Source organism: Cynoglossus semilaevis, chromosome 5 (assembly GCF_000523025.1).
Source record: "Cynoglossus semilaevis isolate Cse_v1.0 chromosome 5, Cse_v1.0, whole genome shotgun sequence".
Lineage (NCBI taxonomy): Eukaryota > Metazoa > Chordata > Actinopteri > Pleuronectiformes > Cynoglossidae > Cynoglossus > Cynoglossus semilaevis.
Genome location: NC_024311.1, coordinates 14,678,166 through 14,704,659, shown reverse-complemented (window position 1 = coordinate 14,704,659; position 26,494 = coordinate 14,678,166). Strand labels below are relative to the sequence as shown.

The 26,494-nt window shown below is 40.6% G+C and overlaps 1 protein-coding gene across 1 annotated transcript in view; it reads right to left on the bottom strand.

Moving 5' to 3' along the window:
- dok4 (docking protein 4) overlaps window positions 1-21,799 on the bottom strand; it is a gene marked incomplete at its 3' end in the record, with an annotated part of 38,787 nt that extends 16,988 nt beyond the window's left edge. The window contains exon 1 of the mRNA XM_008310688.3: window positions 21,155-21,799. The remainder of the gene's footprint in view (window positions 1-21,154) is intronic.
- Between the last annotated feature and the right edge of the window lie 4,695 nt (window positions 21,800-26,494).

Here is a 26,494-nt window from a genome sequence, read left to right as displayed (position 1 = left end):
CCCCCCCCCCTTTAACAGCACCATTCATAAACTAAAAAAATGCTTTGTTTAACGTATAAATAAGAGCTACAGTAGGTCCTCATTTCAGATAAGACAAAAGAGACTCAGAATATCACACACAGGGGAGCAAACATGGAGACACAAGGTTTGATGTTTAATCCATTCTCTAATTAGTCTGATTAGCCGTTCAGTTCACCGTTTTCATTCCCGGCTTGTTTCTAATACAATTTAGATTTCAAACCACCCACCTCCCCTCATCCGACCCACTCAGCGCTCGTGCTGCTGCACTGCTGCTGCTGCTGAAGGTTACGAGGTCACAAAGCATCCATTTACATCTGCTCACGGTGTTCTCTCCCCTGTTTGTCCACATTTACTGCACTAATAACCTTTTTACAGTGCACTCTCACAAATGCTGCGTTCACTTCACTCCAGTTTTATATTCGATGTTATTTATCTATAACAGCGTCAGGGCGTTTGGAGGCCGGGGACGGGGTTTATGGGTGTGTTTTCACCTGAGCCTCTTCACTGATGGCATGTGGCACCGATGCCTGGCATGGAGTGCAGTATTTAAGGTTTTATGGATGTACGTACGTGTAGTGTCTAAGAGTGTGGTATAAAAAAAATGAATCCAGATGAATTTATAGTTACAGGGAAAATGTCTCTTCCCGTTGGATAACAGAAAATATCACTCACTCCAGGATTGCGAAATGTGTGTCCCACAAATTCAACCAATCCGTGTGAATTCAGGTCACTTTTGCAATTCTGGAAAATCCCTGCGACTTCATCAGAACTTCAAACTGAACCAATGTCACAGCGCTCTCCCGCAATATTTCACTTCCTGTTGTTTTTTTTTTTGTGGCAACGTTTACACAGCATGACCTGGTAAAACCCTGGGAAAAAGCACTGTTCACTCGAACATATCTTTGGGTTTCTTCGCATCAGATTATCATGACATACTTGTGCGGGTAGTTTCCTGATTCACAGTCATCTTTATTGTATTATTCAATTACAAAAAAAATATACAGTATGTCTGCGGTGAACTCTCAATATTACATTTTATTATGTATGATGTTTGAGGTGACATGAAAAATAGAAAAAAGTATCAGATTTTTAAGGCGACATGAAAAATAGAAAAAAGTATCGGCCCAAGTTATGTGTTAATCATCGTTCCGAGCAGAGGTCGTAGGTTAACACCAATGATTTTGGTTCAAAAAACCAACAGAGCAGCTGCTTGAAATAATGAAAGATATTTGGACGTCGCCTCCTGAGACCTGGGCAGACTGTTTCCTAACGTACCTGGAGACTCTGTGTCCTCTGCCTGTGGCACAGGTGGTGTTATTTAATCAGAGGTCAGTTTTAGTTTTCTGTATTTGTACCTAAAGGAGGCAGCGAGAAGAGTAATATGTCCTGGGAGCTCGGTCGTAAACAAAAGTACCGTCGAAGTCAGCGTAATTACTTCCGCACCTCGACTTTTTTTTAAGCCATCTTAGTTCTTCCCATCATAAAGTCTACTGTACTACCGCTGAGTGACTTGAGCAAATTATACTAAATATTACTTGCAGTACTTATCCATAAAATCCATATCCATAAAAAAAAAAAAAGAAGCCAAAATTAAAATAACAAATGCAAATGCTTCTCAGGCGATAGTTAAATTCACAAAGGCACAAACAAATGAGGGCGGAACAAATGCACAAGAAACGAGCAACAAAATATAATATATGTGTTCAATATTTCAGAACGGCCCACCAGGGAGGTCATAAAATTTTAAGTGGCCCTTGATAGGAATTAAGTTCTCTACCCCTGGTCTACATGCTTACAAAGGCAGGAGGGAGGGAGGTGAGGGGGGAGGTGAGGGAGGAGGTGAGAGAGGAGGAGGGGAGGGAGGAGGAGGAGGTGAGCGGGGAGGGGGGGGGGGGAGGGGACTTCACTGACAGATGACGGTAAAGCCTAAATCCTGGACCAGTAATGAAAATGCAAATCAACCCACTGTACGTATAAAGGCCTGTCCTAATGATGTCTGTTTTTTTTGTTTTTTTTTACCACATCGGAGACATTACTGTTCTCTATTTATAAGAATGAGTCCAAACAAAACATTTAAACTGATATTTGCTGTTTAAGCTCTTTTTTTTAACCTTTATTAAAGGAATTCAAACAGAAGCAGGGATTGTAGCTGCGAGCAAGAATTAACAGAAAATAAATAAATAAATAAATAAATAAGCACTATCTGTTAATACACTGCTATTGTGGATGTGAAAATATCCCCAAAACTAATTATGTGTGTGTGTGTGTGTAGGGTAGACATTTCCCATCGGGCTCAGTGGTAAATCTCCCTGACAACAGTGGAACAAAGACATTAAAATTTAAAAAGGAGGATCATTAATACACACACACACACACACACACACAAACACAAACACACAGAGTGAGAGAGGGCGAGAGAGAGATGCTAAGTATTATCCTAAGTGGCTAAAAGGCCATTAAATGTTGAACACAGAACTGGATCTGAACAGATCAGTCAAACACATGAAGATCAATGGAGGGAAAATGGCCGTCAACGCAACAGAGAGTTTAAACAAAAAGATTAAAATATCAAGTCAAGTCAGGATCGGTGCCATAGATATGACAATTGGCTTTGAACTGATAAAGAAATCCGTCTGAAACTTTGTCACTTTGTTTCTGGAATCTTGGGGATTATTCCCAGACTCCACGATGACCTCGATGACTTAGAACCCAGAAACACAGCAGAGCTAAAGCAGCCGAGCTCCTTTGATAATGTCAGGACTGCGGCCCACAGCACCGCCGTCCTGTCCAGTCATGTAGTGCAGCTGCTTTCAAAGTTCTGACCTCTGTAATAAACACCTGAAACTTTCATGATTTATGACTTTGTCTCAACTGCTCACCTTGGTTCCCATGGCAACAGATTTGGGTTTTTTTGTTGGGGTTTTTTCTTTGTAAAAAATACAATCCAACTCTCTGTATAAGAGACTTGTATTTTTCATTTCACCCATTGGTTCTTGTTGAATAGCAAACTTTACATGTTCTGTCAAATATGTGCAAATCCATATTTGACCCAAAGGTCTTTATCGAGTTGATCAACAGCAACATCGTCCAGTGGTAACAATCCCAAAAGGATCAAATCTAGTTGTAAGTGTAATGATTCTTGAGTTTTTCCACATCAAAACCCAGGTTAGTGTAAGTGTAATGTTGTCTTTGGAGTTTTTCCACATCAAAACCCAGGTTAGCAACCTACAGGAGGCGCTATAAAAAAGATGTGGAATTTAGTTTAGACGATGGTGAAACTGGCATCGATGAGTTTTAATATCTGTCGTGTAATTCACCTCACATCCCACTCTCTCTTTCATCATCAACTAAAGAGCTCAAGATATTCTGGAAAAGTGACAGAATATTGAGTGCAGCTGGAAGCAGAGGGAATATCGGACTTCAGTTGAAGTCCGAACGACCACAAACGTGACTCCAGGGCCGTGTTTACAGCTTGTTGTCGTGTCCCAGGAGGAATATTGATTTCTGACAACTTAATAAACCAAAAGCTCTCGCACCCAGGAGGTCCGGTGTGAAGCTGCTCTTGTTTTAAATCTAAAAGACGTGTGCGATCAGTGTTCATAAATGTTGATCAGGTCAAATATGGATTTTATGTTAAAAAAACACTAACACTATTGTTAGGCCTGTGTGTTTTCATCTTTTTTTTTTTCTTCCACTACCTGACAAGCCTGTACTTAAGAAACTCCTCCTAGCTTTTGTACTACTTTGGAGTATAATAATAATGTAGCCATTTCCTCTCTATAACAGTCATCCACACACACACACACACACACTTCTACATTCATGGAGCACCTTGTCATTTCAGATCCTCTCAAACAGACGAGATCAGCCAGGAATCAAACCGTTAGCTCGACACTTCAGCCAAGACTGATCTCATCTAATAATCCTGTCCATCATTTAAAATACTTTATTTTTACAACAGCCATAAAAATAACTATCACCTTAGGAAAAGACGTGAATACGTAGCTTTAGCTTTGTAGCTAATCCTTTTAATTATAATAATAATAATAATAATAATAATAATAATAATAATAATAATGGCAAAAAAAGACCAACTCTTTAACTCTGGTATTTAAAGTCAACAATGATCTCTTTGTCCCTACAGGGATGACAAATCCTTATGTGACTGCGTCCTCACAACTTGAACACCACAGAGACAACACACACACACACACACACACACACACATACACGGACTACAGCTTCTACCCCCTCCGCCCCAAGGGTAACACTTTGGAAAGCGTCAGTCTGTCTGCTTATAACTATCTGTCACAGATAACGGAAGCACACACACTCAGACACACACACACACAAATACACACACACTCAGACACACACATACACAGAGCACTCCCACACTCCAACAGAAATATGTCCCTTGACTGGAGGAACAGGCTGACAAGACAGTCCGTCTCCAAACTCATATCAGATGATTGTGAATGAATGTTTGCACACACACACACACACACACACATGCATACACACACAATGTTCTTGCCAGGACACGACATGACTTTCATGATTTTGATTTTGAACCAAACCGTTTTTTTTCTACAAGAAATCCATGACTGAGTTAAACCCAGGTTTTACAGAGAGATCACCTGTCAGTTACAGGAAACATTAAAAAAAAAAGAATCTAAAAGTGAATCACATTTAAACAGTCAACCTTCATTCATTCATTACACTGTATCAAAGTCGCGGTGGAACCTGTCAGCCAATCACAGCGGCCCGTTGGTCAGTCCATCCCAGGGGCTACATTTACAGAACAGACAAATAAACACATCCAAACTCACATTCATAACTACAGCCCATTTGGATGGGTATAATTATACATGTTTTTACACTGTGGGAGGAAACTAGAGGATCCTGGGAAAACACACAGTCATCCAGACTGTGAATATATTTGACTTTAAAGGAAACAACACACAGTCTGCATCAGTTAAGAGTTGAAAATAAATTCAAAATATTTTTTTTTCACGTCTGTCAACTGTATGTTGATAAAACAACACCTTCAACCATCAACTAACAAGAAATACCTCACCTTGTAATTCCAGAAATGTCCTGTAGAGGTAACAGCAATGAGTAAGCACACACACACAGTCTGGTTTTCAAGAGATGTGAGGACTTCACAGAGACATAATGCATTCCCAAACTCCTTTAGTAATGAAAACCTAATCCTTAACTCAGCCCTAAATCTAATCCTAAATCCAAATCAAAAATTTTCAACCTCTAATTACCTTATTTCCTGTTTGGGACCTGAACAAACGTCCCCACAAGCACAACAAAGACATTTCACCAAAGAAAGGTCCCCACGAGTGTAGCTGCACAGACACACCCACCTGAGAGCAAACCACGAGCAACAACAACACTGGGAACATTTTGAGCGGTGGCCAAGAAAACAACAAGGCACAACGTAACGTGGCGCAGCACGCAAAGGTAAATCAAATGCAGATTGCATTGTACCAAAGGGATGTATGTGTGTGTTACATCAGCCGCCGAGGCAACATGACAGCCTATATTTTCATGCAGCGCGGAGAACAGTGACTTTGACAGCAAAGTGCCAATTATGTTCATTTCGCAGCGTGTCCTGACACCACTTCCTCTAAAAAAACAGAGCGGAGCAGCCAACTGGAGAGACGCGTCAATACAAATTAGGTGCCACAGTGTAATGTGGGTAAAAACATTCTGCTTGTGTGTCTGTCTTTGACTGACTTTAAATAATGCTGCTGCGCTGATGTGGCGTCCATCTGGCAGGGCACTCACGTCCTCTGATCAGTTCCCTCAAAATTGTTCTGTTATTGTAGTACAACATATATCGACATATATTATCAGTGACAAGTAGTACAAAATATATCGACATATATTATCAGTGACAACACGAGGAGTTGCCGACGGTGGGGAACAGTATTGATCAAAGTCCAACATCCCCTCAGGAGATACCGTTTCAGGAAACGGCGTCCTGGTGTTTGGCCTTCAGGCAGACTGGACACCTGCGGCTGTAGATGTGTGTGTGTCGTTGTCACAAACGGTGTCCTTTCCAACGAGTTAATGGTTGATTCAGCATTTCCAAATTCTTGTTAGCATCGACAGAATATAAGCGATCTAGCTTCAGGCGATAAGAAGTCATAGCCAGGCATGAAAATGAAGTTGTGAAGTTGTTGTTGTGAGTTTGCGAGGACTGCTTTGTTTACAAATGTCTTTTAGATTCTGCTCAAATAGATTTCTGCCACCTGCTGGACAGAACTGTGTCTACATGCGATACAGGTGATGATCAAACATTTACATGTGGGACTTTGGTTTGCCGTGGTGAAGGGTGCGTACAATTTTAAATTTAATATCTTTTGGCTCAATTGAGTTGGAAGATGTGCTATTCCGAAGGCTAGCTATAGGCTTTATACATGCTAGCAATTAGCAACTTGGGGTAAGTGTGTACAGTATGCAGAAAGGATACTTTATGATCTCTGAAGTCTTGATATGGTTCACACTTGCTGATCTGGACCACTTTGGTGTATTATAATTCTACAAAGAATGCTACTTAGCTAGCTATGTAGCATCAAAGCCGATGCAAAACATATGCTAACTTCTTATCAGGTGTCGACAAATGTACAAAGCAGAAAGGTAGCTGCTCCTCACCCAAAAAAACCCGGAGGCACCACCTGGATACGTATAGTTATATCAGGTCCTGGAGAGCATTTTTGTTCAAAACTTTTTTTTTGTTTTTTTTTTGGTCCAGTTTTTCCCGCAGCATCAGGCTCACAGTTACGCTCTCTTGGGTCATGTGGTAAAGTAGTTTCTGCCTCTGAGGTTTAGTTTCTGTGTATTCGACTGGTTCTGCTTTGACACTGCAGCGACTCCGGCACGGATCGTTGACTTCCACATCCCATTTCATTTCATCCTTCAAACACACCGAGTATTAAGGTGTGTGGATTAATGATCATCAATTACAACTTTGAGAAAATCATCCAGAAAGTCTGGGTCCAAACACACAGTGTTACAGATCTGTCACGTCATCGTATATGAGATCCACACAGGAAATGTTCCAGAAAAGTCGTAGACATTTTCATCAACTACTCAAGGAAAATACGCCATGGCAGATCTGCCATCATCTGTTACAGACCAAAAGGAGATTAAAGAAGCCCGGGAGAGATCAAAGTAAAAGACGGAGTCTTTCTTTAACTAAGTCTGACATTTTGAACCATAATTGCTGACAAACTGCCTCCCCTCATCCTCGGGTCACCTTTCCTTCCTTTTACTTTTTTTTATCAAATTTGATATGATACAGAGACATCTTTTATTTATGATGACATTGGTATTGATTTTGACATCAAAGCCTTTGAGGCTCCCCCGCCTCTGTGCTTTCAATTTGATCCACCAGATGTGTTTTTGGCATTAGACGCAGACAAAATTAAACTGAGATGTGTCATGGGAGAAAAATATTAGCGCAGCATTTATACTGCTTTAATTTGTGACCTGATAGGCTGAAGATTAGCACCTAGTGAGTAATGAAAGCGAAAACCCTAGATCACCAGCAGGCGGCAGCACTTTCTGATGAAGTGTCTGCCTGTTTTCAGTCGTCGGATTTTTTAACTTTGATTTAACAGTGAGGGTTTTTTGAAAATATTTAAAAAGACGAGTTATGTTGTTACAATTTTGTAATGAAAAATCTTTAATTTTAAAAGTTAAATGAAAGCCTTTGATAAACCATAATCAGCAAAGTTATTCGTGATCCTACAACTTCTGGAGCCAATTGGCCAATCTTGGATATTTCATTTTTTTTTTTTTTTTGCATTTAATTGTCCTTATTGCCAAATAGCCAACATTGCCAAACAAGGATATTTTTTTCCATTCTCACACCAGGCAAAATAACCCATAATAAGACCAAACATGTTCTAATCTTCTCATCTGATTCTGTAGTTAAAAAGGCAAACGAGCATATTTCCCCTAAAAGTTTGAACAATCCTTGAAATTCCACACCTTATCTCCAGTCATGCTACAGCGGAAACTCAGACTCCAAGGCAGCAGCTGCTTTATCACACATCTGACTGTGGGATCACATCAATATCCTGGTTGAAGGGTCATAACTGGCCTATTATTGCTCTAACTGCCCCGCATGTGATTCATCATCCCAACAATGTAACAATTCAAAACTGTGCAGAACCCACAGGCCCGGTCACCACGGAAAATCATATCAATAGTGTTTCCACAAGCAGGCGTTGCAGAGCTTCACTTCACGATGACAAAAAAAACCAAAACAAAACATGGACAATGATTTCAACTTTTTTCAACTACCACGTACCAGGAACAAATATCACCAAATAATATCTGCGTTTCTGCTGCAGTCAAAATGGTTAAAGGTTAAAGAAGGTTCTTTCTCCACACACAGCCAACTAAACTTTCACATTCAGATTCTCTGCAAATTTCTGCAAACATGAAGCTTTTCTGGCCCCAGTGAGATGAATGAATTATTGTTCTTATTAAAGAATTGTAGAATTTTCTAAAGGTCAGGGTTACTCTTCACAAATTTTTATCGAGAATTTAGCAGCTCTTTTGATGAAGCAATTACTCAGCTCTTTAAAACTGGTTGCAGGTATCCAAAGGCCTTGGGTTTTCATGGTTAAAAATATACAAAAATATCTGAAACTCTTTTTAAAAACCCATCAAAATTCTCATCAGAGCAGTTTTTAAGGACAAAGGGGAATAAAACGATGACTCTTTTGTTCTGTGATTGTTCCCAGCGTGCGACTGAACCTTCACTTATTTGTTCCAGAAACCCTTTTCTTAGATGGAACTCCTGAAGACACACAGGCTTCTCGGTTCTGTCCTTAAATGCACCTTGAGTTTGTCAAAGCGAGCAGCATTGACACTAATCACAGAGTTGTTTTAGCGCAGGAGAGGCAGGAGCGAACAAACATAAAGAGCAGTGGCTGGGCATCGTGCCCACGCTCTGGAACACTCCTACACCGAGGAACAAACACAAAACATTGGTGAGCCGATGTACTGCAGGGAAATGAGTCACTGAGGTGTGTGGGTCTTTGGCCTGTGCAACTAAATTGTTCAACCTTGCTTTCTAAAACTTTTAATCTTCAATCCGCATTGTAGATCTTACATCGTCGACACATTTTTTTCGTTGGGCAAAAGTGCAAAAATAAAGGGACGACCAAAGCACTTAAAGAACCCAAACCATGGGAAAGTCTGTTCCGTATTTATTAAGAGAAGAAAACGTACTGTCCCGGAGCCAATTCCCAAGAAACCCTCTGTGTAAAATGTGCTTCTTGCAAAGAGTACAGACCCAGGTTTCTCATCACTTTAGCAATGTCACCTCCTCAGTGGTGTCCACTCGAGCACAGGCTGAATTTCACACTTTGCTTAGTAAGACTGATTCGGTTGGTCTTGGCTGCACCGCTGTGGCCTCGAGGTCACTCAACACTGCATCAAATGACTCTCACTCTGAACGTGCTCAGTAGTTCACATTCTGCCACATCGCAGCAGCGACAGAGGCCCAAGAAGATGAGGAGGAGGAGGAGGACGGCCTTCATCTGCTCGCTCACTTAGATGTCTGCAATGTTTGTGTTTTGTTAAAAAAAATAAATTATATATTATTGAAGCACAAATACAGCACTGACCCACAAAAACAATAATGACTAGATGGCTAGGTGTAGACCTGGGGTGTCAAACATAAGGCCCGCAGGCCAAAACAGGCCCGCTTGGTGTTACAATCTGGCCCGCTTGATGAACTAAATATGAAGGTTTATCTAATGTACTTCTTTATATAAAAAACAGTTTGTTTGATTGATTGTATTGGTCCAGCCCACTTAACATCTAACTAGGTTGTATGTGTGTGATTTTGATCTGAGATGTTGGTCAAAGTTGAATGGGGTTTAATTTATCAGTGAAAATGACGAAAGAAGGATCGGCAAAATAGTAAATCTCCATCTTGTCTCGTATTACTGTCTTTTGTCAAACCTTTTATCATCCATGCCACATAAACGTCGGGTCATTTATTCCTCCATTATATATAAAACATCACATACATCACTTTACCAGTGCACCATTGAATTGCCATTTTGGTGGTTTGACCTTGTAGCCCGCAAATCTCTTTATAGCCTGTACGACTCGCGGTGACTCATTGATGTGGTGTTTAGGGGTGCTGGATCGTATCAGTATTGAATGTGTTTCCTTTTCATTACTTTTACTGGGTAACGAACCAATGCACACACTGAATATCTCTATCAGCTCATCCTTAATGTGCAAATATAATTTCCATGAAACCGAGTGGTGGGACACGACGAGGTGGAACAAAGTGGAGATTGTTTTACGCAACCCCCAGAAACATTATTTTCCGTTGTCAGTCGGGTGTGTCGTCTTCATTTCAGAAATCTCAGCTTTAACTCATGCTCCGGAAAACATTTAATATTAATGTGCAATCTGTTAAATGTTCTTAAAATAAGGAGAAGCAGAGCGCGTAGGCGCACATAAAAGCAATGACGACTTTACTGATCTTATCTCGTCTCTTCTTCCTTCGCTTATCCAGATCTGGGTCTGGGTTGTAATTCTCCAAAACTTTTTTTATCGTGTTGTGAATCTGCCTGTTGGTCTCCTCCTGGATGAACAGCTATCGAGGTAGTTATCTACGTGACATCCTGACCAGGAGCACGTACCATCGCTTTATTGACCTTTCTAGAAGCATCACGTGGAACATCAGGACATCAAGAGTACCACAGTAATTTAACGTGACGTGTGTCATACCCTGCTACCCTTCTATTGGCTGGAGTATTTTGACATCATTACCAGTACTTTTTTTGTTGAATTAAAAAAACATTGATAGTGATAAAACTGAACGTCTACAGTCAATAAGAACCAAGAACAGAGCACGGCGGTTGCACGGTGACGGTTTATGTGAGTGCGGACTAACAGGTTGGAACAAGAGCAGATGTGTGCAAATGTGCAGACGAGCAGGGGTCGGTTTCTAAGAGAGGGGAAAGGAGGGAGGAGAGAGCAGCAGGGCTCTGCTGGAAACTGGTCAAACAAACAGAGAAAATGGTTCCCCTAAACACGAGGAAGGAGAGCCCTTCTCTGCATAAAGATAAGTCAGAAATGAAACAGAAAGACGGCAGGAGACGTTCAACAGAGGCACAATGGAAAAGGACACAGAGAGAGAGAGAGAGAGACATACAGAGAGAGAGAAGGAGGGAGTCCATCCTGCAGTCTGTCATTTACAGATGTGGAATGTGGCAGTCGGTTGGCCTTGAGAACTAATTACAGACCATCTCTGTCTCTCCCTTTATCTAGTTCTCTCTCTCTCTCTCTCTCTCCTATTCTCTCTCTATCCCTCTATCACTCTTGCCAAAGCAAGTCAACCAGAACCAGAAAGCACCCACAATCCTTTGCCCCAAGCTGCAGTCCCCAGACAGAAAACAAACCATGTTATGGTTTCCTCTCTCTCTCTCTCTCTCTCTTTTTTTTTTTTCTCTGTTTTTTACAACGCACAAAAACGTTCTATAAAACAATTAAAATGTATTCAAATGTAAAGATTAAATGGTCTGTACTTTAATAGGGCTAACTCTGGTGACCAATCAGATCAACTCTGGAATCAATCCCACAACCCTCTGATCGTATGACCATTACACTTCCTGCCAAGCTACAGCCTCTACATGAACCGGTTCTTGATTCTCACCCCTAATTCTGGTACATTGAGACAAAAAAAAAAAAAAAAAAAAAAAAAAACAAAAGCAGAGGAAATAATCAATATCATTTGTTTAGAAGTAAAAAAAAAATCGTGAAATCTCAGCCTGTGTTTCAGAGGTGTTAAGTTGGATTTGGTTTTCCAGGGATGTCGTCTGTGCGACTTTTGTAGCTGATGATAATAATGGTCTGAAGCCCACACTATTAGAGTTCCACTTCAGGCGAGGATTAAACCCCAAATCCCATCTCTGTTAACTCACATTTGCACATTCAGACATTTCCCATTAATATAGCCGTGGAGAAAAAATCCCATAGTGGAATACCGTTCCTTAGATGTAACGCTACACCTCATTTAGTATTTGTGGACTCATGAATATGCAAATTAACTGCCAGTGCTCACTTCAATCACTGAGACACAATTCCACTCATCAAACACGCCAAACTCCGGTGTATTTTTTTTTTTTTGCTCATCAAACACACCAAACTCTGGTGTTTTTTTTTTTTTTTTTTTTCTTCTGAAGGCTGCAGAGTGACAGGTGGTGATGGAGGTGCCATTCATGCAGATCTGTATGAAAGGAAAACGACTGGGTTGTGTGGGCTGACAGTGAACATTTACGCTCATCTGAACATCTGCAGACACGCTGCACCACCGTGTCACGGTTTCTGTTGACCACAAAAAACTGGCAACACAGTTGAACAGCATAAATGAATGTGTAGAACCAGGTGAACGCAGCAGTAACGTCTCGATCGTAGACTGTGTATAAGACTTGGACAGAGGCCATCTGGACACAGATGAAGTCACAGTAGTTTGTCTAGTACAACTGAATGGAAATGATCCCATTATAGTACTATTTATAAACACTTCCTGTTTGGAGACGTGACGATCTCATTCTTTTACCAAAGCCACAAGTTCAACACTTCTACTGTAAACTTCAATTCCGAAGATTGACATTTATTGTCAGACTTGGACAAACTACGGTTGGTGGTCCAAATACTGCCCACCGGCCTTTCTAATCTGGTCCGCCAAATACATACAACAACTCGACTGTCGTTTCTGTTGATGCCACTAAATGGCGACAGACATGAAATGTGCCAAATGATCTTTGAAATTTTAGGTTACATTTACAGACCTATAACATTTTTCATTTTCATTAAGGACGTGGTTTGAAATTCCAGTAAATTCATTTCAAGGACGTGGTTTGAAATTCCAGTAAATCCCTTTTTTAGTTGGAAACGTCATTTCATAAACTGAGAAGCAGTTAAAAGTAAATCAATTAAATCAAGCTCTTCAATCGGAGTACACTTTAACTGAGCCTTCCTGTAATTGGCAGCTTTTATTTATTTTATTTATACTTTATGGCTCCATTGGCTGCCAGAATTTGAATTTCAGTCTCGCTCTCTGAAACAGGCCGTTCCTCCGACCTGTTGCAGTTATCATCAAATCTTAGACGTTGGCTCCATGTTTGCATTTTCACATCAGGGCTATAGAAAGCATTCATAGATTTTTTTTTTTTAAAGACTGAGCAGAATTCTGTCTGCTGCATTCAGTTTTACACTGAGTAAAAACAGCTGATTGTTGGAATAAGCGTTGAGGTGGTTTATGGGTGACAGGGTGGACGGTGTGCACTGCTGCTGTCACCGCTGATATACGATGCCCACGGGCTGTTACATGATCGTCTTTCCCATTGCTATCTGTCACAATAACTTTTCTCCCCAGTTGTACTGCTCTCTGTTCGGGCGTCTCTCCTACCTATAATAACCTGCGGCAGAAGTAAGTCGTGGCTGCGCTGCCAGATCAGCAGTCAGACGTACGACTCGTAACCAGGTGACGGCCGCTTCTTCCCTCGCCTTAGACTTAGACCCTGAGCTCGCCTGCACCTGTGTGCATGTCAACACAAGTTTGGCGACTGGGCTAACTGCAGCAGACCTCTGTCTGCAGCCTAACTGTCACCTTGTCAGGGTGTAAAAACAGGCCTCGGATGTAATAATCTGAAATGACAGCACGGAGGAAGAAAGAAACACACGTGCAACCTGTCATCACACACAGCTGACGGAGCCGACTGTGGACGTTCTCAACTTTTGTCACAGTACGTGTTAGGGCACACGTGTCAAACTCAGGCCCGGGGGCCAAATCTGGCCCACATTTTCATTATATTTGGCCGGTGAGATCATATCTAATGTGTACTAGAGTTGGACCACCATCATACAGACCCTTTACTGGAGGATTTGTGGTGTTAGTGGTGTATGTGCTATGTTATAGCACATACATTTTTTTTGTTTCTTTTTTGTTGTTGGTCTGTGAAAAAAAGATTTCCTCATGTGTTTATAATATTAAGCTTTGGTTGTTCCAGAAAATTTTACTGACGTGTGTCTTATTTCTAATTTAATTCCTCATGTGTTTATAATATTAAGCTTTGGTTGTTCCAGATTGGATGTTTACGCAATCATCCATTCATATGTCCATACAAATCCATTCATCTGAAGAGAAGGGAAAACATGCACAATCGCCATCAATTTTCCAATAAATATTGATTTTGGGCAACGACACAAAAGATTTGTCGATGGTCGACGTGAGTGGCACAAGTCAACGTTCCCTGAGAAAAGTCACAAGTGTTTTTTTGTCTTCCAGAGAAATGACTCTCTACCTCTGATTGACTTATGCTGATATTTTATCACCATCATAACCAACGTTACTCTACACAAGACACATTTACAAATGAACATACGGAGGCACTGATTGTTGGTCACTGGGGCACCAAAAAAAAGGTAGAAACATGAGCGGCTACATGAGCAGAGGATCTCTGTCCAGGCCGTCCAGGAGGACCAACCTGTCTCCAACCCAAGAGTAAAAAAAAAAAGTGACTTGAGGTACGAGTGCACCAGCGCTCCCCTCCAAGCCTGTGATTGCAGCAGATGCTGCTTTTTGCCACCGCCGCCGCCATCTGCTGCAGACAAGGCCGTCACCATTAATGGATTGGGTGACTGACCATAAGGCGTATCAGCTCGGCCCCATATGTTTGCTGGAGTGTGTGATGACAGCGGCTGCATTTGTGCTACTTTGTGTTTATTTAAAACTCTGTTTTATTTTAGCCCAATCACAAAACCACATTTAACATCAGTAGGAGACACACACACACACACGGAGGCTGAGCTACACCTTTGTCACGCTGCTGCTGCTGCTGCTGCTGCTGCTGCTGCTGCTGCTGCTGCTGCTTATGGACCATGAAATTTGCAAGCACTGAGATTACCAACCCAGTTGACTGCTGGACATCGACTGCAACATGTTCCTCCAAGTATGGTGCATATTCCTTTAGGAATCAAGACACGTGGGCCACAGAGAAGCTGCTGTTGGGACTCACCGCCTTGTGGTTTAACACAGTTATTACTGTGTCTACCTGGTTTTTGGAGTCATCGATGGATGTCTCCACAATGTCAAAGATATTTAACAACATGTTTTAATTAATTAGATGACTTCACATAAACAAGATCATATCAGCATTTAGGGAGTAAAATAATTAATCCCGTCAACATGATGTTTACTATTTGGAATTAATCACAATAGATCAATAAAAATTTCAAACTCGATGTTTCATTAATTTCTCTTTTACCACCGTTTACTATATAAGAATATAGGAACATTTGCCATTCTAGTGCTGAACTAAATATTCAAACTTACTACGTCGGTAAAATAAACACTTTTGCAATATTGCCAGAAATTTTTTTACACAGAAGCACCTTCTAATATTAGCATCGTTAATACCCAGACAATCAGAACGCAGCTGGATTCAAACCTACGCCATCTGGCTGCAGCACAAAATCCCTACCCAACCATTTTTACCTCATAATGGATTTGAATGTCCAATACATGGGATAAAGCAACCACAACAATCCATCAGCCAACTAATCAATCTTTGTTTTACCAGTCAGCATAAACCCAGATGCATCATTTCCTTAATAAACACGTTCTCTTCTCGTACATTTATATTAATCACTGACAATGTTGCCCTCATTTTATGTCATGCAAAAATGGCAGAAAATCATGAATCTAAAAAAAAAAAACTGGTTTAAGGACTTGTAAATGAACACTTTTACTACAGCAGAAGTGCCCACATGTGTATTTTTATTTTAGTATTTCATTGCTCGGTTCATTTCCATTGAGGACGAAACAGGAGCCGTTGTAATGTCTAATAGTTATTTTAGCAAAAACAGCAGCGGCAGCAGAAACGAAGTCTGGGACTGAAACTATGTCAGATGTTTGGGGTTTTTTTATCCTTGGTTTTTTTTGTAAGAACATCGTATCCCCCTGTAGGGACAGGAAGGTCTCTCTCATCACAAACTCTAAACAATCCCAGTCTCAAACATTCCACACATTTTGTCCTTGACAATGTTACTGCTGCAACAATTCAGATCATCGATTGAACCAACCCTAAAAATTTGGCATTAAAAGTTATACATTCCTCACAACTGTCACGGTTAAATTCTGGCACACGTGCAACACAGTCTCATTCACTCCAACCTATAGGTGGCAGTCATCTTTTCAGAGTGTGGTGTATTGGTGGATTTTGTAATTTTTTTCTTCTTCAAGCAGTAGCCACCTCAATGAAAAATTTATTAGCATTAGCTATAACAGTCCAGACACAGACAAACTATGTAGCTAGCCCACCATAGAGTGGAAGACAGGGTCAAAAAGGTCAAATTCAAACTGTGATGTAGTAGATAAAAAATACACAGGTAAATACGGAATAAAAAATATTTTGTTTATTAATCATGATTCATTTGGATTTAAAGACTTTGTGTTTATTATTATCATCGCCTCTGATTAATGAGATATAAAAAAAAAACACGCAATACAAAGTGTCCTGTGTTTCATAAACACAAATTTAAAAAAAAAACAAGGAACAAAAATGAAAAGGCAGTTTAAATAAATTGTATTTATAAATATGATTTATTGTCAGAATTGTCGTTGAAAAGCTACCTGGATTCATAAATCCTCTCCGTGATATAAACTTATATGACGGCTATGAACCTTATCATCAAACAGCATATGTCGACACCAACTGTTTGTTCATTTTATTTCAGGCTCCTAATGGCGGCGTCCTTCATCAGACTCAATGAGACTCGATTTCTTTTTTTCTTTTTTTTTTTTACGACAATGTTGGACATCTGTTCGGCTCGTCTTTACTGTCTGTCATAATTACACACATGAGTAAATGTTAGATACCGGGCGTCTTGAATATTTGATTGTTTTTATTCCTAACTACTTAGGAATACTTGCTTTCATCAGCAGACAGTAAAAAGTACAGCAAGGGGAAATCGATGCAATACTGCTGATTATCTTGAAGAGAGACGACTGTGTATGTGTACTATGGTGGAATGTTGAAACAATAAAAGTGAGAACAGTCCAGAGAAAACGTAAGTAAGTACAGTAGTCGTTTGGCTGCAGTCGCTGTAGTTTCACCATCACCAGTTAAACGCAGACAGAGAAAGACAGCACAATATATTTCATGTCTTTTCCCCTCATATATAAAGTAAAGGCTTGTTCAGAGCCCGGGCCAGAGGAGGTGCTGTCGAAGCAAATTAGAGCGGTAAAGAGGCTGGAGACAAGTCTCCCTCACTCCTGCGTCCTCCTCCTCCTCCATCCCCACCACACTCACATATTGCTGGGCTCTCCATCCCCCACCTCCTCCCACTCCGTCTGCATCCCTACTGTATTTTCCTTTCTGCTCAATCGACCTGAGACGTAGCTGCACACACACAAAGGTGGTTTGTGCAGCTATTCATGTAAAGACAAGTGCATTGATTTCTCCCCCGTTTGCACAGACCAACAACAACAACCTGCCTTTTTAACCACAACCACTCACTTATCCGTGCTTCTCGCCACTTTCCTTCTGAAGACTGGGGACTCTAAGTCAAATCCAAGTCGTTTTTAAAGCATCACCTTGTGTCGCAAAGTATCAGTTTTTAGATAAATAAGTTACTATTTTAACAAATGACAACAACATTCTTGGATAGATTAATTGGGAAAATGGATATTTCCAAAGGGATGTTAAAACACCCGAAATCACTGTATCAAACTAGAAAAAGAAAATGTCTATTTTTTTCCCCCCAACAAGCGTAAATGTGAACAAAAAAAGGAAGGATTATTTAAAACAAAAATTCTGAGCAAACAACAAAAAAACAACATCTCAAACAATAGCAGTTAAAGGCTGAAAGAAAACCCCAAAATTACTGAGCCAAAGTAAAACAGGTTAACAGTTTTTTTCAGCAAAAACATGACTGAGAATTCAATTACAACAGTTAGCAAAAACATGACTGAGAATTCAATTACAGCTCAGAAGTCTAGCCATTTGGCAAAAAAAGCTACAGTAAATGAAACCATCTTTAAATTATTATATTAAATGCCATTAAAATGCATTATCAAAATTGGTAACAAAAAAAGTGAACTGGATCTCCACCAAACCACACCCCTCATGTTGTTTCTAACAAAAACCAATCCCTCAAAAATGGCTGTCCCACTAGAACCAGGCCTCAGTGTTCAGTTCCTCTCGTCTGCACGTGTCTCAGTGGCAGCAGCTTCTCTGTCTCTAACGTCTGCATGTGTCTCAGTGGCAGCAGCTTCTCTGTCTTCACCCTGGATGCACTCCATCCTCTGGCCCTCAGCTGCTCTCCTCCCCCAGTATTATCACACTCAGTTATTACAGGATCACTTTATGGCTGCTGAGATAACAGAGAGCAGCGGTTCATTAACGGCACTAAAAACATGGGCTCCATCATCAGCCAGCGAGACGGCTCTGGAGAACGCACTGCTCCGTCAGACGTTTCAACGGCACGAAAATTACACTGCTGACAGGAAACAGTCGCAGCTCCGTACCGAAGGTGTCAAACACAAATGGACTCTTTAATGATGCTGCTGTTAAAGCAGAAATCTCCTCGGGGGCAATAAAGGGCGATGGGTTGCCACCAGATGTTGACTCCTGGTCACTACTGCTATCAGCATAACACAAACAAACAGGTAATAAATGTATAAATTATACAATAACTATTATTATATTTAATTATCAATGTAATTTTATGATGTTTTTTTTCAAACTATATGTCAAATATTAAAATCTCATTCTAGAATTGTCACCGGTCTTGGAACTAAACATGCTTATCCAGCAGATAAGATATTAATGAACCATTAATTCATCCATATCTCCCATGAACATGTTTTATGAACGTGAATAAAGCATAAATAAATAACACTAGCCTAAAAGCAGCTAAGCATTAGAAAGAATAAATCTTCAGCTATGATCTATTGAAGAGGAAAATTGCAGATATTACAAAAAACAATGAAACAATAACCAGATATTAGCCTTTCCCTTGAAACCAGAGGTTAGCTTAGCCAAAACGTAAATACTAGCAGTATTTACTTTTTGGCTTACGGTCACATTTTATCCCGCTAACACAGCTAGCCAAAACTGTTGCTACACAACATTTGTTTTGGCTAGCCAATGAAGCCAATTCAGCAAAGCTAAACTAAGCAAGCTAGTCAAGATAACTTTAACAGCTAGCCAAAGCTATATTTAGAGAACAAAACTTTAGCTATAAAATGCAAGTCAACAGTTGAGACTGAGCAGTTGGTCAGGATTAGCTGAAACTAAGGATGAAAATACATTCCAAATGTTCTTATTACGAACCTAAATTCACCTTAGCCTTGCTTAGAGTGGCCAAAAACTATACTTCCTAGCTTGCTACGGAGTATTACTATCTAACTACTACAGTAACATGACTACAGTTTAAATACACTTTTCCTTTTTTGTGAAAAAAGTCAAGATAAAAGAACACTTTTTTGTTTTTGTTTTACAGCTCGGTGCTCGCAGCCCCACAGAACAGAAACGCTTCATAATGAGGAAGCTCCTCCGCTGACTCACAGTGTTCTATATCCACCAATCAAACACATGGTTGTTTATGTGCACAGGTTCTGTAGAATAATTGAATATTCCTCCTGGAAGACGCCAGACTCACAGGTCCTAATAATGGCCACCCAAAAAATAATGGGCAAGTTGTGAAAAGATTAGCCATTACATGGTAAAAAAAAAAAAAAATGCTCCAAGAATGGTCAAAGTTATTACACTATATTGCATCTCCCTCTTTTCAGCTGGAGGGGTCACCACAGCAGATCATCCGTCTCCACATCACCCAATGCCAAGCCCTAATTTACTGGAACACCACACATCCCTATGACATCAATGAATGTTCTCTGAGGTTTGGTTATTTCCTCCAGCCTGGCACAGTCACCTCCACTATATTTTAGCCATTATTTCTAGCACACATCCAAGCCGTCTCCAAACCTCGACTCTCCAAACTGTTCCACCTCCGCTGTCTCTCGGATCTTTCTAGAACTGTCCACACTGGACATGGCCGATGCCAAGGTCTCCAGACGGAGCATCACATCAGACCTGAGGCCATCTTGTCTTGTCTTGTCTTTTCTTTTCCCAACATCCACCCTGCTACAATCTTCTTCTCCTCACCATCGTCCTCTCATTTGAATTATAAAGACTAATATTCACTTCTTAATTTAGAAAACCACAAAAAATTAACAATGGCTGCAAAGATTCACTGATCTTTATACTGAATTAATGAATTTCCAGTGGAGTAATCTTTCAAAATGCATGAATTCCAAATGCAAATGCTTTAAAAACACAGCAAATTGTTATTATTTAAAGGTTTCTGGGGGTAACTTTAAGTATTTCATATTTTTATTTTTCACATTCATACATGAAATATAGAAAAACATTTCTGGTAGGAATTTCAAGGTAGGAATTGGACTCTCCTTTGCCTTAAGGTATTTCAAAAATATTTGTTTATTTTCAGTTAAAAATTGTATTGACATTTTTAATCTCATACTAACCTTTCTTTTACCAGAATATTGTTTATGTTGCCATTTTCTCAATTTCTATCTTCTTGGTGAAACTTTGTTTTATTTTGTTTTGTTTTTTGTCTTGTTCTACTTTAATTCTAACTCATTAGTTCAACAACTGTTTGTTTGTTTCAGCTCATTCAACACATTCAAGGCTAAGATAAAAAAATATATATAACCTAAAATCCTGACTGACTTTAGAGTTTGTCGTGACCTGGTATGAAAAATGACATATTGACTCTAAAATTCCTACAGTCATGAGCCAACAGTTAGTGAATGACGGTGGAAACAAAACCAGATCTGAATGTAATTCAACAATGACAAGAATTACTTTATATTAAAAAAAACATTATAAATAATAAGGGTAATTTTAAACTTCCGTCAAACTAATACATTTAAAGATGCGCAGAAGAACTGAGCACTAAGTGTAATATTTAAATAATAATAATAAATAATAACAATTACAGTGTTGTAGAAAAGTACGGGACGAGCTCCAGCTCTGGATGTTACCTGCAGGTTGACAGCTGTCTCGGTCACTGAGCTTCAGCGCAGCGGCAGAGCGAACCCCCGCTGCCCGGACTCAAAACCTGTTCCTCCCGCCTTCGCCGGCTCAGCCCTCCGCTGCTCAGGCTCCTGCTGTGGAGGCTGGTTTTCTTCCACTTTCTTGTCCCCTGGAGATGCAGCAGACGCGGGTAAATCCAGCTGTATCGTGGCTGGTTCTCGTTTGGTGCGCAGCAGCAGCAGCGGGGATGCGGTTCACAGAGCGGTGACCCACCCACTCTTCTCCCCTTCTCTCCCCCTGCCTCCAGCCGCGTCTGTCTGTGTGTCTGAGCCGGCGCTGGACCCGGAGAAGGAGCAGGAGCAGGAGGTTCAGTCAGTCTGAAGGAGTTCCGCACACAAACACTCACAAAGAGAGGACACGCCCAGTCCAGCGTCCACGCGTCTTTACGTGCCGCCCACTACCGTAATACTCAGAAGAAACAACCGCAATTAATCGAAAGACCAACTCTTAAACCGGTTTAAGTTTTACTGCTTGAAATGTTCAAATTCCACATTATTTTCGATATTATTGCATACTCTGGAGCTGAATTCGAACGATTTAAATCGGTTTCTGAAATATACACTGCACACCTGAGCTGTTCATGAATCAGACAAACCCACCTGTAGAAACTCGTTACTGGGAAAACTCACGTCACCACCTTACCCCCAAAGACAGACATGAGAAAGTAGCCTTAGTAGTCTTTGAATTAATTATTTTTTTAATTAATTATTATTTATTAAAAATTATTATAAAATATTATTAATATTATTAATATTATTAATTAAAAATTATTATTTTTAATTAATTATTATTTACATCCAGTCAAGGAACAGCTCCTTTGTGGGCCGCTAGGGGTCCCTAGACCAGGGGTTTAAAACTCATTACTAATTACTGTCAGTAATTCACAAAATTAAATTAACAAGAATAAAAAAATGAACAGATAAGAAACTGTCAAGGTCAAAAACAAACAGAACTTAAAGACAACAAACAGTCATGTTGAGAACTTGTTAAAACCCTGTTTTAATTTTTTAACCCAATTATGATGTATCTAAAAGGTTTTTTTTTTAAGTCAAATTAATAAGGTGCTATTCCTGTAATTATTTGTATAAAAAATGCAGTAAAACAACTGTATCAATGTTATAAAGTTTGTTTTTGTTTTTGCAGATTGTGACACAAGAGTAGGAATTAGAAATATTTTTTTTCGTGATTGAACTTTGTTAAAATGTTAAAATTTTAAAATAACTTTTTTTTTTAAATGTTTTTTTTCGTGATTGATATAAAATGTTTCTGACTTATTTTCCATTTCTTTGGTGACTTTGTGGAACAGGCCCGATAGCCGAACGAAATTGGCTGTCACATCTGCTTTTGTCTCGGTTTGACGTGTTTATTCCATTACAAAAAACAAAACAAAAAAAGATAGAGAGAGAGAGAGAGTTGCTCCAGTGTTACATATATTGGACCTTTAAATTCAAAGTTGGAATGATCAAAGTTGTTCAAGTGGCCACTGGGGGGCAGAGGGTGAGTCATTTGGTGATGGAGGAAATAACGTGACACGTGTGACACGTGACTCATCGCAGTTGAACTGTATAATAGGCGAGCAGGTTGTAACAGAGATCCATTAGTCAGGGTGAGGAGGTCAGACAGGCGTTCACATCAATCGTACATGAGGGACGCTAGAGTTCCATTTAAAGAGGTTTTGAACGGGGACGAGTGTGAAACTCCGGGGAGCCGTACCAGTTAATATCAGAGTGATAGATGAACACGCCGCTCTGCTGATCCCCGCCGTTCACTGAGAAATGCTGATTGGAGAGCTTCTGGGTGTCGCCTCAATGTGTTACCTCGGATATTCCAGATAGAGGGGCCGAGTCCATCAGTTACCCAGACAGCCAATCAATTAGGCAGCCAATCAGGGGAGGCTACACGGTTGAAAAATGCAGGCCAGTGTTGCGTGATGCTCGTGCGGAGCGTTCGCACCTGCTGGGCGCCGAACAGCTCGGGTCTCTCGCCATCAAGGCCTCATTCCTTACAACAGCCCAATTAGGCGAAGGGTTCGTCGATGTGTCGGTGTGAGAGGAGATCGACAAAAATAACAGGAATGTTCCTGGAGAACAGCTGTCATTTGTCAGACTGCTTACCTTGACATTTTTGCAGCGGTGCTGACGGATGGAGCTGTACGTCAGTCTCAGACGCCCCCGTCTCTGTGGACTCCAGGTTCTTGTCTCTTTCAAAACTCATACATCAACTTCTGGTTCCAGACAGGAGCCTTCATAGCTGACAAATGCCCCTAACTGCTACAGTGATCACCACAGGATAAAGTTATTTTGGAGTTCTTCCGCACCGGATAATGGCCTTGTTTTTTTGGTTTTTTTTTTCAAAACTCACTCGAGTTCTACACTGACTTCTATCGGAAAATGGTATTTACAGACGGTTTCCTTCTTCATCTCTGTAGCTGAGTCTTCATCTCTCCTTTATTCTATCTATAGCATCACACAAAAAATCTACAGCACCAGGAACCACTTTCAAGAAGTGGAATCAAATGTGATGTTTTCAACGCTATAGAAGAAGCAGACGTGTTCATATTTTATCAATTATGATTTTTTTTCTTCTTAATCTTTTTGGAAATGTTATATCTTTATCATTGTTATGTTATAATTATTTCACTACATATGTTCTTTCAAACAAGTCCTGCATGTATTTCCAAAATGTCAAAGTTATTAACTGAGATGGTTAAGAAAGTAAAAAAAATAATAATAATACTGGTCACAAAAGTGGACCGCTCTATTACATTTATTACGGTTAATTTAATAACAAACCCTCATCTTTGCATTCAGTTACATGTACTGTGGTGTATAGATGGAAAACTATGCATGTTACCTACTCTCTCCCTCTGTCTCTCTCTCTCTCTCTGTCACACACACACACACACACACATTGTGTATAAAATCAAATGTGTTTTGGTGATCCTGGTATAGCCATACTTGTGGGGACATTCAGAAAAATACCATCTGTGACTGTTTTATCTTGAGGAGACATTTCTAGATCCCCACAGAGTGAGGTGGTGTTTTTGAGGTTAAAGATTTAGTTTGAAGTTAGGATTAGAATCAGATTAGATCAGAGTAGAGATAAGGTAAGGATTAGGATTAGGATTAGGGCTAGGCTCACATTTGTAAGTTACCAGTACCAGTAAGGAGCCAATGTGAAAACAGGAAAACCAAATGTGTCTTCGTACGTGAAGAACTGAGCTGCTCGTTGTCTGGGAACTGATCATATTCTGGCAGCACTGAAAAAAAAAGTGTTTATGAAGAATAACAGTGATGGGCCTCGCTGACACACACACACAAACACACACACTGTGTACATGCAAATGGAAACACACACCCGCAGTGAACAGACGCCTCAGGCATTAATGTCGACACTCTTATTTATTGCGTGACATATGTTTTCTCTGTGCGGCCACCGTGCTGCCATCGCATGTGTCTGTTTTTGTTTAGACTGAGTATGAGTGTGTGTGTGTGTGTGTGTGTGTGTATGTCTGTCTGCGAGTGAGTGTGAGAGAGTGTGTGTGTTAAACTAATGTTGCACGTTCATAAATGGAAGTAATGAGCTCCATATGGTGAAGTCAGGGAGCTGGAAGCTGAGCATGTCTGCTAGAAATATTGCCCCTGTCTCCACCTCTCACACAATGAACACACACACACACGCACACACAAATACAACTTTCTCTGTAGGAACACAGAAGTAGTTTCCCCATTGTTAGTGACTAATGAAGGAACATAAACCTAACGTCGCCTCGGAGACAGAACCAGAGAAGAGAGAGATCAGACTGGGAATAACGTCTAGTACAGCAGGGAGTCCTGAGACCAGACCAGCGTCAGGGCTTCATGTATCCACGGCCCAGGATGCAGCTGACTCTGTTACACATAACTTGGTTATTTCACGATCGCCGCACCAACCTCTGGATGGTAACGAACCCCAACGGACTCTTGAAACGACAGTTAAAATCACTTTGATCATTCTCTCGACTCTCGGTTCTTTTCGCCGTCAGTCCATCAGTCGTAGAAATATTTGTTGCGTCGGGACTTGAGCCCCACGTCTGTTGGTCTGTGCAGTAATTTTAGCCCTCTGTGAAAGGGGTTTCCTTTCTGTGATTATAAAGGCATATGTGGTGTATAATTTAGTGTGTGTGAAGAGATGATGGGTGATGAGAGAGTGGGAGGAGACGGAGGAGGAGGTGAAGGAGATCTACTTCTGCAGCATTAGGTATTAAAGAGGCTCTTGGCTTTGGAGCAAATCCCCACTTACTGGCACAGATTGCTTCGCACTCACACACACACACTCACACACACACCCAGATGATGGATTTTCTTCTACTGCTTTGACTCAATTCGAAAACTTGACGATAACCAGACACCTCACCTCAAACCTGGACTCCTGACGTCTAACTGTAACAGACCACAACTCCGTATTTCTAAGTTGAGGTTCTTCCTCATCAGGTCCAGGATCTGGGTCCCGTCAGGAGTTCTGTTCATGTCAGATATGTGAAAACGTCCTTGGCATGTAACAAAACAAGTTTATACACACACACACACACACATGCAGGTGTTTGATGAAGGCTGTGAGTCTGAGCTGTGAGCAAACACAACAACGTGGTTCTGTACTGTAGCGGTTGTCACGGCTATTCACACGTGTGCCTCAGATGCAGAAAGTCATGGGTTCGAGTCCCGGAGGAAACACATTGTTGGTGCCTCTAAAGAGCAGCCTGTTGCAGCAACAATTGCCCGATGCAGAAGGTCTTGGGTTCGAGTCCCAGAGGAAACACATTGTTGGTGCCTCTGAGGAGCAGCCTGTTGCAGCAACAATTGCCCCACAGTATTTCCATCAAGGTAGCAGTTCCAGGGCTTTAAAACTGTACTGTGAACTGTTCTCAGTAACCAGGACTTTTTTCTTCTAAGATCTCAGACGTAGGTCGTCATGAAGGAGGACAATCTCCTCCTTCAAGACGACCTACTCCTACTCCAGTGTCGACTGTGCTCATTGGTCGAACAACTCAGTGTCTTTGTCTTTGGAAATCGTACTTTGAAATTCCTCATCCAACATCAAAGTGTTTAAACTCTTTGAACTCTTTGAAGTGAAAGTTTTTGAAGTTATTTAAAAACACATGGGCACTTTTTTTTTGTTTTGTTTTTACAAAACACTGGTCAAACTTTATATTACAAAGAACGACGGGGGGCAAGAAATGAGTCTGAAGTTCCCACTGAAGAGTGCAGTAATTGCAGTACTTAAGTGCTGCGCAGAGATGGAGTAATAAA